The sequence below is a fragment of the Lontra canadensis genome, unplaced genomic scaffold (genome assembly GCF_010015895.1).
Source record: "Lontra canadensis isolate GAN:19392208 unplaced genomic scaffold, GSC_riverotter_1.0 scaffold28, whole genome shotgun sequence".
Lineage (NCBI taxonomy): Eukaryota > Metazoa > Chordata > Mammalia > Carnivora > Mustelidae > Lontra > Lontra canadensis.
This window is the reverse complement of record NW_022631022.1, coordinates 5723850-5735695: the sequence shown is the minus strand read 5'-3', so window position 1 is coordinate 5735695 and position 11846 is coordinate 5723850. Positions and strand designations below refer to the sequence as shown.

The window sequence follows — 11846 nt, the reverse complement described above, 5'->3', positions numbered from 1 at the left end:
CTCCCCAAACTTCCAGTTTTGCAGCCGCTCAGCTTCAAGGAAAGTGGACTTGGGTTGAGCTGGCAGCACAAGGATTTTCAAGCTAGACGTCACCTCCCAGTTAGGAGAGTTGAAGTTTGATCTCAGTCTGAAAGTTGTGATTTCCCGTGGCTTTCTGGAATTCTACATTTTCCTGGATTTGTTGGAGGGATTCTGTTGTTCTCACCAGTATAAGCCTTGAAGCTCCATTTTCCCTTCTTACCTTAGGGTGTCTCAGCTGAGTACTGTGAGAATGCACAGAGCGGTAGCAGCATGGGAGTGTCGGAGCCACATTCTGGATTGCCAGGGAGCAATTTAAAAGTCAGCTCCACCTTCAGGACATGAACGGAAGGGAGTTAATGGAAAACAGCAGGCTTCCATTCTGCCTGCACCGGTGAATTTTTCCATCTCCCTGTTTTCGTAGTGTAATGTGTTAGATGTCATGAAATACCTTTAAACAAAGAATCCTCAATCTCTTCCTGATGTGAAGAAACTTTGAATTTGCCCAGAATCATGAAATCAAAGTAGTACCATACTCATAACACTTCTGACACCAGATGTGTGGCTTTTCCACACTTCAGGCATTTCCCCGACGCTGACACCTCACCGTCCCGGGCGTCCTGCGGTTCAGTTCAGTCCTGACACTGTGTACCTGAGTTGGCATCAGATCCCACAGGTTCAGGGCTCAATCCCACAAGACTGCCCCCTCTTCAGGAGCCAATCACAAGTCCAGGCTGTCACCGGTACTTCTCACCAACTGGCTTGCAGTCAGAGTTCCCATGATCCCCTCCTTGGCGTCAGTAATTCCCTAGAATGGCTCACAGAAATCAGGGAAACAGTTAGGTCTTACCAGTTTATTACAAAGGACACAGTAAAGGTAATGAATGAACAGGCAGATGAAGAGCTACATAGGACAAGATCCAGAAGGGTTCCGAGCCCAGGACCTGCCATGCCTGTGCAGGTGGAGTCAGCCACCATCCCAGCACGCAGGTGTGCTCAGCCACACAGAAGCCCCCCAACCCAGTATTGTTGGGATTGTTAATGGAGGCTTCATCATGTGGGCATGGTTGTTTATTAACACCATTTCTAGCCCCCTGTCCTCTCCAGAGAAAGGAGGTTGAGGCTGAAAGTTCTAAGCTCCCGATTGTCCTTGGTCTTTCTGGTGACCAGCCCTGATCCAGATTCCACCAAAAGTACCTCTTGGTGGTCTTTTATAGGAAACAGGGAAGGAACTGAGCCTTGTGACCAGTTTGGGTACGAGCTAAAGCCAAAGAATGAGCAGATGTGCAGGAGTAAGGGAGCAGAAAGAGACTAGAAATAAGGTGAGGGACAGGCCAGAATCTTAGAAAGGACTTTTAGCAACCTCAGACAGGGCCGTCTGGTGCGCAGGCCCCACTGGCACAGGGCCTCTGGCAGAAGAACAGTTTAAAAAAAAAAAAGAAAAAAAAAAAAAACTTGTGAGATGAGAAAAACAATGACTGAATCTGAAACAAGGAGAAAAGTATAAAATTGAAAGTAGAGCATTTTAATTAAACATCTATAAAACATACAATTATGTCAACTGCATTTAAAAATTTTATATTTATAATCCTTCATATTTGGAAATAATGCTATGGTTTGACTTTTCTCACTCCGTAAAATTTCCTGTGCATGTGTGATGACAGCTCAGAACTCATGATCATATAGTAAATGGATGACCAGTAGCTACATAATTTCAAAAGCAAAACTCATTTTGATTTTTTTTGCTATCCAAAAATGTTATATTTAATGTGAAAGATGGGTATATTCCAATGTGTTTTATATGGTGTGGAATGTGAATTCCATAATTAATTGAAAGGCCCTGGGGCCTGTTACCATCTAAAACCAGCCCTCGTCACAGGCCCTGGAAGTGGGGTTTGGGCTAACTTGAACCGGATCTCTGAGGGGTAAGATGGAGGACCCAGCTGATATGAGATAATAAATGCGTTGAGATGCTCAGAACCTTTCCATGCATAGTCCATGTACCTGACAGGTATAGTGAACTGCTAGGCTTAGTCTCTAGCAGGGCTAATCTAAGTCATGAAAGAGAAAGTCAGCCAGAATGAGGAGATGATACGTTACTGCTTGGCTAGTGGCGGGAGACTTGCATGGGTCCCATGGCCTGGGTGTGAGGCCAGGAGCTGTGGGGGGGTGTCTGGCCTGGACCAGCTGGACTGCAGCATCACTGAGTGGTGGTAGGACTCCTGACAGCTGCAGGAATGTCCCGTCACCCAAATAAGCTCTGGACGCTGACACTGGTTGCTGGTTCCCCCTTGAAAAATGCCCTTCCCCTCCCTTCAGTCACTCTTACACTTGAGAAAAAGGAGAAAAGAAACAGTGCTCTCCAGCCTTCTCCCCAGTATCCCACCAGTTTTCTGTCTTTGGTGTTCCCAGGCTGTCTTGTCCCATGCAGCTGTGTTCTGTCCTGTCCCCAGCCCTCTCCAGCTAGCTTGCATTGACGATAGCTTTCTTCCTGCGAGTCAGCAAAGGTGGCCTGTAGACACTGGCTCCAAACACTGGGAGGCTAGCTTCAGAGCTGTGCATGGCCGAGAGGGAGAGGCCAGACCAGGGGGATATCTGCAGCTGGGCCTCACAGGCCCGGGAGTGACTGTGGGAGAGGCCAGGCTGCTCTCCTCACCCTGCCCTCAGTGGCTCTGCACCGACAACCTCAGGCCAACGTGTCCAGGCAGGAGGCGCTGATTATGAGGCCACTGCTGTTTGTCTGCTCTTTCCTGGCAGGTGACCTACATGGGGCAGTTTAATAGGTCCATGGGTCTCTCTGCCGCTGGTGTCAGTGACCAGAAGGGCAGAGGCCGAAGAGCAAAGCGGGGGAGTGGCCATCCTCGGGAGTAGACCAGGCTCTCCTTCCCCAGAGAAACCCTACCCCTTCCTCACCAACATGTTGCCCTTTGGACGCTAAGGTCTAATGGCGTCACAATAATGAACTCACATTCATCTAGCACTCCCCCGCTCCCAGCGAACATTTACATATTTTGTTTGATTTTGACAGTGATGCCAGAAACAAGGGAGGGGGCAGACATCAGAACTATGCCCATTTGATCGATGAGGAAACAGTTCAAGGGTGAACCAGCTGGCCAGTGTTCTGGAGCTGGTAAGTGGGAGAGCTGCGTGAAGTTGGAACCTGGTTCTTCTGACTCCAAAGTGGGCTTTGACCCTGAATCACCAGGATGCACTGGCCATCGCTAAGCAGCCATCCAGGCCCCAAGCATGGAGTTGGAGTAGGGGTATACCGAAAGTGATTCTAGAACCAGAATTTCTGTCTCACGAAACTTGCAAGGCTCTTAAAATGCTGACATCATGTAAAGTCATTGAGTGTGTGTGTGTGTATGTGTGTGTGTGTTATTTTATTTTATCTTATTTTTGTTTTCTGGTTTTATAGAGAAATAATCGACATACATCACTGTATACATTTAAGGCATACAGTGTGATGGTATGATTCACATATATTGTGACATGATGACCACAGTAGGTTCGGCTAGCCTCCACCGTCTCATATAGATATAATAAGAAGAGAAGGAAAAAAGGGAAAAAAAATGTCCTCCTTATGATGAGAATTCTTAGGATTGATTCTCTTAACAACTTCCTTGTCCTTCGTAGGGCAGTGTTAATTCTCGTCATCGTGTTGGACAGGACATCTCCAGTACTACCTTACTGATCACTGGGAGTTTGTACCTTCTGACCCCCGTCTTACTTCTCTCTCTCATTCTTCTGCCTCTGGTAACCACAAATCTGATCCCTCTCTCTCGCTCCCTCTTTGATATGAGTCTACTGGACACACAGTGTTACATTAGTTTCAGGTGTACCACACGGTGATTCCATAACTCTGTATGGTACGCTCTGCTCACCACAGGTGCAGTACCATCCGTCCCATCACATCACTGTTACAGGATCATTGACTGTGTTCCTTATGCCGAGCCTATGGCTTCCTTATTCATTCCATAACTGGAAAACTGTGCCTCCCACTCCCCTTCACCCATTTTGCCCAACCCTCGGCACCCTCCCCTCTGGGAACCATCAGTTTGTTCTCTGATTCTGCTTTTTATTTGTTTATTCATTTGGGGTTTTTTAAACTTAGATTTTACTTATGAGTAGAATCGTATGGTATTTGTCTTTCTCAGTCTTACGTGTTTCACTTAGCATGATACCCTTTAGGTCCATCCATGTTGTCTCAAATGGCACGATCTTATCCTTTTTATGGCTGTGTAATATTCCATTGTATATCTACACACACACATATATATATATACACTACATTTTCCTTATCCATTCCTCTATTGATGGACACTTGGGCTGCTTCCATGTCTTGGCTATTGTAAATAGTGCTATATCATAGGGGTGCACACATCTTTTTGAGTCCATGTTTCTGGTTTCCCTGAATAAATACCCAGTAGTGGAATTATCAGATCATATGATAGTTCTGTTTGTCATTTTTTGAGGAATTTCCACCCTGTTTTCCACAATAGCTGCACGAATTTACATTCCCAAAAACAGTACACATGAGTTCCTTTCTCTCCACATCCACACCAACACTTGTTACTTATCTTTTTTATTGTAACCATTTTAACTGGTGTAAGGTGAGATCTCATTGTAGTTTTGATTTTTATTTCCCTGATTATTAATGATGTTGAGCATCTTTTCGTGTGTCTGTTGGCCATGTGTATGTCTTCTTTAGAAAAATGTCTATTCAGATCCTGTGCCCATTTTTTAATAGGATTGCTTTTTTGGTGTTGAGTTGTGTAAGTTCTTTATATATTTTGGGTATTGACTCCTTCTCAGAAAAATCATTAGCAAATATCTTCTCCCATTCAGTAGGTTGTCTTTGTTTTGTTGATGGTTTCCTTTGCTATGCAAAAACTTTTTATTTTGATGTAGTCCCAATAGTTCATTGTTTTGTTTCCCTTACCTCAGGAGATGTATTTAGGAAATTTGCTACAGCCAATGTTAGAGAAATTACTGCCTGTGTTCTCTTCCAGGATTTTTACAGTGTCTGGTCTCACATTTAGATCTTTAATCCATCTTGAGTATATTTTTTGTGTATGGTATAAGAAAGTGGTCCTGTTTCATTCTTTTGCGTGTAGCTGTCCAGTTTTCCCAGCATTGTTTATTGAAAAGACTGTCTTTTCAATAAAGCCTGGGTGGCTCAGCTGGTTAAGCTGCTGCCTTCTGCTCAGGTCATGATCCCAAGGTCCTGGGATCGAACCCCGAATCTGGCTCCTTGCTCCGCAGGGAGCCTGCTTCTCCCTCTGCCTGCTTGTGCTTGCTCTTGCTCTGATAAATAAAATCTTAAAAAAAAAAAGAAAGAAAGAAAGAAAAGAGTGTCTTTTCCCCATTTATATTCTTGTCTCCTTTGTCATAAATTAATTGACCATGTAATCGTGGGTTTATATTTGGGGTCTCTCTGCTCTATTGATCTGTGTCTCTTTCTTTGCCAATACCATACCGTTTTGATTACTACAGCCAGTAGTATAGCTTGAAATATGGAATCATGATACCTCCAGCTTTGTTCTTCTTTCTTAAGGTTTCTTTGGCTATTCAGGCTCTTATGTGGTTCCATACAAATTTTAGTATTATTTGTTCTAGTTTTGTGAAAAATACTCTTGGTGTTTTAAGAGGGATTGTATTGAATCTGTAGATTGAAAAGTCGTTGAATTTTAGAAACATCATCTTGTTTATAGCAAGATTCAGTTCATTCATTCCTTCATGTATTCGTTTACTCAACAAGTTTATATATTGAACACTACTCCATGTCCAATAGATGCAAGCCAATTAGCCAAAGATCAGCGCACCCCAGAACCCAGTCCGCTGAATGATCAACCACGCAGTTTGTCAATGTAATCAATCTGTCAGATGACTAGTTTACCGGTTTTACCAAATTTACTCATTGCAATTTTAACAGCCTGAACAGTAATATTTTAACTACTAAAATGTTGGCTAAATAGAAATGGGCAGAAATTTTAAAAAATTTTCCCACGTGAAACCCCTTTTCCAGGCAAAATTCCAGCCTTTAACTCTACGATAGGACTGTTTTGGCTGCTTCTGGTTCCTCTACATGCTTTTGAATGTAAGTATGTATTTTCAGACTTGAAGCAGTTCAACATTTTTCCCTCAGTTTCTCAAAAGTCATGTAAGCCTTAACTTTGTAGAGGCAGAGTAGAGAAGAGGTTACACAGGACAGCGCCAGCCTCGAGCCAGCCTGCCTGGTGCACCAGCCCAGCTCTGATCCTTCCTGGGGGCCGCACTTTGGTCAGGTTATTTCTACACACGTGATGCGATCTCAGCCACATTACACGTAAACGCCGAGGGAAAAAACACACCACAATAATAACAGAGTTATTTCTGGGTGGTGGGACCGTGAGTAATTTGCCTTCCATATGACTTCTGTATGTTTGATTTTTAAGATGTAGTTTTAATAATGTTAAGTGTTCCTTATGTAAGAGGAACTACACCAGAGAGCTTCATGTACGTTGTTTTATTTAATCCTCATAACAAACACACAAGATAGGTAAGATTCTCACCATTTTGCAAAGAAACTGAGGCTCTGAACCACGGATTAACTTGCCTGTGTGCCCATGCCTCAGGGGAATCTGACTTCCTCCATCTGACCTCAAAGTTCACATTAAGTTTTATTTCTTCTGACTCAACCGAAGAGTCCTTCTCTGTTAAATGGACATCATATCTGCATCTCAAAATATGGAGGGAGGATGGGATGAGATGATAGGTATGAAAGTCCACTGCAAATGATAAAGCCCTCTACAAAGGATAGTACTGAAGAGTAGCTGTTCTAAGGCTTTGCATAGATCATATTTCTTCAATCATCTCAATAACCCTGAGAAGCAGGTGGCCATTATGATCCCCATTTTACAGAACAGGATATCAAGGAACAGAGAGGGCAACATGCCATGATCACACAACTGTACTCATTGACATTAATTATCTAGATGGAGACTTTCCAATGTACATGACTTCTGGGTCATTTTCCCCAATCTTCCGCACAGGTTCCTCAGGGATACCTACTGCAGAGAAAGGGAAACCCTTTCTCTGTCAGACATCCTAGGTGTCAGATAGTCCAGTTGGCTCCGGAGGAGGTGGATGGAGGGTGGGAGACAGTCAGAGAGCAGAGGTCAGGCATCAGATCCACGCCCTCCACCTGCCACCGCTCTGTGCGCGCTTTGACCTTGCTTTCCAGGCACTGGGGGATAACCACGACTCCAAGGACACTGCTGCCACCTGCTGTTCACACGTTCTCCGTCCAAGGGCTTCTCAGGATCCTCATCACTGTCTTTCCTAGACCCCTTCTAGCACCTGGGTAGAAGAATATCAACTTTTGCTCAATTTCAGATACAGAAAGAGTGAACTCTTAGCTGAAGTAGAAGGGCTGGAAGAGGAGAGCAGAGATACGCTGTGAGCCATGTGACCTTGGAGACAAGGCCCTTGGCTTCTTTGAATCTGTGTCTTCATCTGTAAAATGAAGACAACAGTAATATCAGCTTCATACAATTGTTTTTAAGATGAAATAAGATTTTTTTCCACTCTACATTCTACCTACTTAACCAGAAACAAAAAGTTAGATCTGTAAAAGACCAGCCAGGATAGGGAACAAGTACACATGTGTACAAGCCTGAAATTACCTCTGCTTACATTAACATTTTTAACAATTAAAAAATGTATTTTCTGGGGCACCATCATGCCTCAGTCAGTTGAAGCATCTGCCTTCAGTTCAGGTCATGATTCCAGGGTCCTGGGATAAAGTCCCCTGTTGGGCTCCCTGCTCAGCGGGGAGTTTGCTTCTCCCTCTGCCTCAGCCCATCCTCCTGCTTGTGCTCTCTCTCTCTCTCAAATAAATAAAAATATTTAAGAACAATAAAGTAAGATAAAAAAAGAAAATTCTTTCTAATAGAGCTTTCCCTTTTATATTTTGCTACTACTTTTGAATTTTTCAAAATTAAGGCTCAAGTCATTTTCTGTGTTTTATTAAGAATATGTGAAAATGGGGGCACCTGAGTGGCTCAGTAGGTTAAGCACCTGCCTTCAGCTCAGGTCAGGAACCCAGGGTCCTGGGATCGAGCCCCTCATCTGTCTCCCTGCTCAGCAGGAAGCCTCCTTCTCCCTCTCCCACTCTCGCTGCTTGTGTTGCCTCTATGTCTCTCTGTGTGTCTCTCTCTGCCAAATAAATAAATAAAATCTTTAAAAAAAAAAAAGAATATATAAAAACAGGGCACCTGAGTGGCTCAGTTGGTTAAGCATCTGTCTTCTGCTTGGGTTATGATCTCAGGGTCCTAGGGTGGAACCCCGTGTCAGGATCCCTGCTCAGTGGGGAGCCTGCTTCTCCCTCTCCCTGCCCCTGCTCATGCTCTGTCTCTCTCTCTCAAATAAATAAATAAAATCTTTAAAAATATATGTGAAAACCAGGGAAGTGAGTGGGGAATAGGGTAACTGGGTGATGGGCACTAGGGAGGGCACTCAATGTAATGAGCACTGGGTGTTATATGCAACTAATGAATCACTAAATTCTATCCCTATAACCAAAAATACACCCTTTGTTAACTAACTTGAATTTAAATCAGAAAAATAATAGTTTTATACAAAATCTAAAAAAATATTTAAAAGGAATATCTGAACCAGGGCTCCTGCGTGGCTCAGTCGGTTGAGTGTCTAACTCTTGATATTAACTCAGGTCATGATGTCGGGTCCTGAGATTGAGCCCCACCTTGGGCTCCGTGCCCAGTATGGGCTTAAGATTGTCTCTCTCCCTCTCTGTCTGCTGCTCCCTCCCCCACCTCTTTCTCTCCTTCTCTTAAAAAAAAAAAAAGAATTAAAAATTAAAAAGAATATCTGAACCAGAATATGAAATAGTGAAAAGGGGTGTCTGATTTTTCTTTATTTTTTAATTTAAATTTCAATCAATCAACATATAGTGTATAATTTGTTTCAGAGGTAGAGGTCAGTGATTCCTCAGTCCTATATAGTACCCTGTGCTCCTTACATCTCATGCCCTCCTTAATGTCCATCACCCAGTTACTCCATACCCCACCCTCTCCCCTCCAGCAACCCTCCATTTGTTTCCTATGATTAAGAGTTTCTTACGAAAAAAAGGCTCTTATGGTTCGTCTCCCTCTCTGATTTTGTCTTGTTTTATTTTTCCCCTCCTTTCCTCTACACGCCTCTGTCTTGTTTCTTAAATTCCACATATGAGTGAAATCATATAATTGTCTTTCTCTGATTGACTCATTTTGCTTAGTGTAATACTCTCTAGTTCCATCCACATCATTGCAAATGGGAAGATTTCATTTTCTTGATGGCTGAGTAATATTCCATTATATGTATGTGTGTATAAATTCCACATCTTCTTGATCCATTCATCTGTTGATGGATGTTGACTATTATGGACATTGCTGCTATAAACACTGGGGAGCAGGTGCCCCTTTGGATCACTACGCTTGTATCTCTGGGGTAAATACCTAGTAGTGCAATTGCTGGGTTGTAGGGTAGCTCTATTTTCAACTTTTTGAGGAACTTCCGTACTGTTTTCAGAGTGGCTGCACCAGCTTGCATTCCCACCAACAGTGTAGGAGGGTTCCCCTTTCTCTGCATCCTTGCCTACATCTGGTATTTCCTGACTTATTAATTTTAGCCCTTCTGACTGCCGTGAAGCGGTATCTCATTGTGGTTTTGATTTGTATTTCCCTGATGCCGAGTGATGCTGAGCACTTTTTCATGCATCTGTTGGCCATTTGGATGTCTTCTTTGCAGAAATGTCTGTTCATGTCTTCTGCCCATTTCTTAATTCAATTATTTGTTCTTTGGGTGTTGAGTTTGATAAGTTCTTTGTAGATTTTGGATACTAGCCCTTTATCTGATAAGACATTTACAAATATCTCAGTTGTCTTTTGGTTTTGTCAACTGTTTCCTTTTCTGTCTTGATGAAGTCCCAGTAGTTCATTTTTGCCCTTGCTTCCCTTGCCTTTGGAGACGTGTCTTGCAAGAAGTTGCTGTGGCTGAGGTCAAAGAGGTTGCTGCCTGTGTTCTCCTCAATTATTTTGATGGATTCCTGTGTCACATTTAGGTCTTTCATCCGTTTTGAGTCTATTTTTCTGTGTGGTATAAGAAAATGGTCCAGTTTCATTCTTCTGCATGTGGCTGTCCACTTTCTCCAACACCATTTGTTGAAGAGACTGCCTGTTTTCCATTGGATATTCTTTCCTGCTTTGTCGAAGATTAGTTGACCATAGAGTTGAGGGTCTATTTCCGGGCTCTCTATTCTGTTCCATTGATCTATGTGGTTTTTTTTTGTTTTGTTTTGTTTTTTGGTGCCAGTTCCATACTGTCTTGATGATGACAGCTTTGTAATAGAGCTTGAAGCCTGGAATTGTGATGCCACCAACTTTGGTTTTCTTTTTCAACATTCCTTTGGCTATTCGGGTCTTTTCTGGATCCATACAAATTTTAGGATTATTTGTTCTAATTTTGTTTAAAAAGTTGATGGTATTTTATAGGGGTTACACTGAATGTCTACATTGCTCTAGGTAGCATAGACGTTTTAACAATATTTGTTCTTTCAATCCATGAGCATGGAATGTTTTTCCATTTCTTTGTGTCTTCCTCAGTTTCTTTCATGAGTGTTCTGTAGTTTTCTGAATACAGATCCTTTGCCTCTTTGGTTAGTTTTATTTCTAAGTATCTTAGGGTTTTTGGTACAACTATAAATGGGATCGACTCCTTAATTTCTCTCTCTCTTTTTTTTTTCTCATTGTTGGTGTATAGGAATGCAACTAGTTTCTGTGCATTGACTTTATATCCTGCCACTTTCCTGAATCCCTATATGAGTTCTAGCAATTTTGGAGTGGAGTCTTTTGGGTTTTCCACATAAAGTATTTTGTCATCTGCAGAGAGTAAAAGTTTGATTTCTTCTTTGCCAAAATTGCCTTTTATTTCTTTTTGCTGTCTGATTGCTGAGGACTTCTAGTACTATGTTGAACAACAGTGGTGATAGTGGACATCCCTGTCATGTTCCTGACCTTAGAGGGAAAGCTCTTAGTTTTTCCCAGTGGAGAATGATACTCACTGTGGGCTTTTTGTATATGGCTTTTAGGACACTGAGGTACGTTCCCACTATCACTACACTGTGAAGAGTTTTAATCAAGGAAGGATGCTGTACCTTTTCAAATACTTTTTCAGCATCTGTTGAGAGGATCATATGGTTCTTGTCCTTTCTTGTATTGATGTCCTGTATCACATTGATTGATTTGTGGATGTTGAGCCAACCTTGCAGCCAAGAATAAATCCCACTTGGTTGCAGTGAATAATCCTTTTAATGTATTGTTGGATCCTATTGGCTAGTATTTTGGTGAGAATTTTTGCATCCATGTTCATCAGGGATATTGGTCTGTAATTCTCCTTTTTGGTGGGGTCTTTGTCTGGTTTTGGAATCAAGGTAATTCTGACCTCATAGAAAGAGTTTGGGCGTCCTTCCATTCTGATTTTTTGAAACAGCTTCAGAAGAATAGGTATTAATTCTTCCTTAAATGTTTGGTAGAATTACTCTGGGAAGCCATCTGGCCCTGGGCTCTTGTTTGTTGGGAGATTTTTGATGACTGCTTCAATATACTTGCTGGTTATGGATCTGTTCAAGTTTTCTCTTTCTTCCTGTTTCAGTTTTGGTAGTTTATACCTCTCTAGGAATGCATCCATTTCTTCCAGATTGCCTAATTTGTTAATATATAGTTTCTCATAATGTGTTCTTATAATTGTTTGTATTTCTTTGGTGTTGGCTGATTTTTCTTTAATGGAAC

General features: G+C 42.3%; 1 long non-coding RNA gene across 1 annotated transcript; it reads left to right on the top strand.

The window, feature by feature from the left end:
• Positions 1-276: 276 nt before the first annotated feature.
• Positions 277-4020, top strand: LOC116872088. The gene is made up of 3 exons (XR_004383589.1): positions 277-412; positions 3047-3148; positions 3908-4020. It is a non-coding gene; the product is annotated as an uncharacterized LOC116872088 (long non-coding RNA).
• The last annotated feature ends 7826 nt before the right edge of the window (positions 4021-11846 follow it).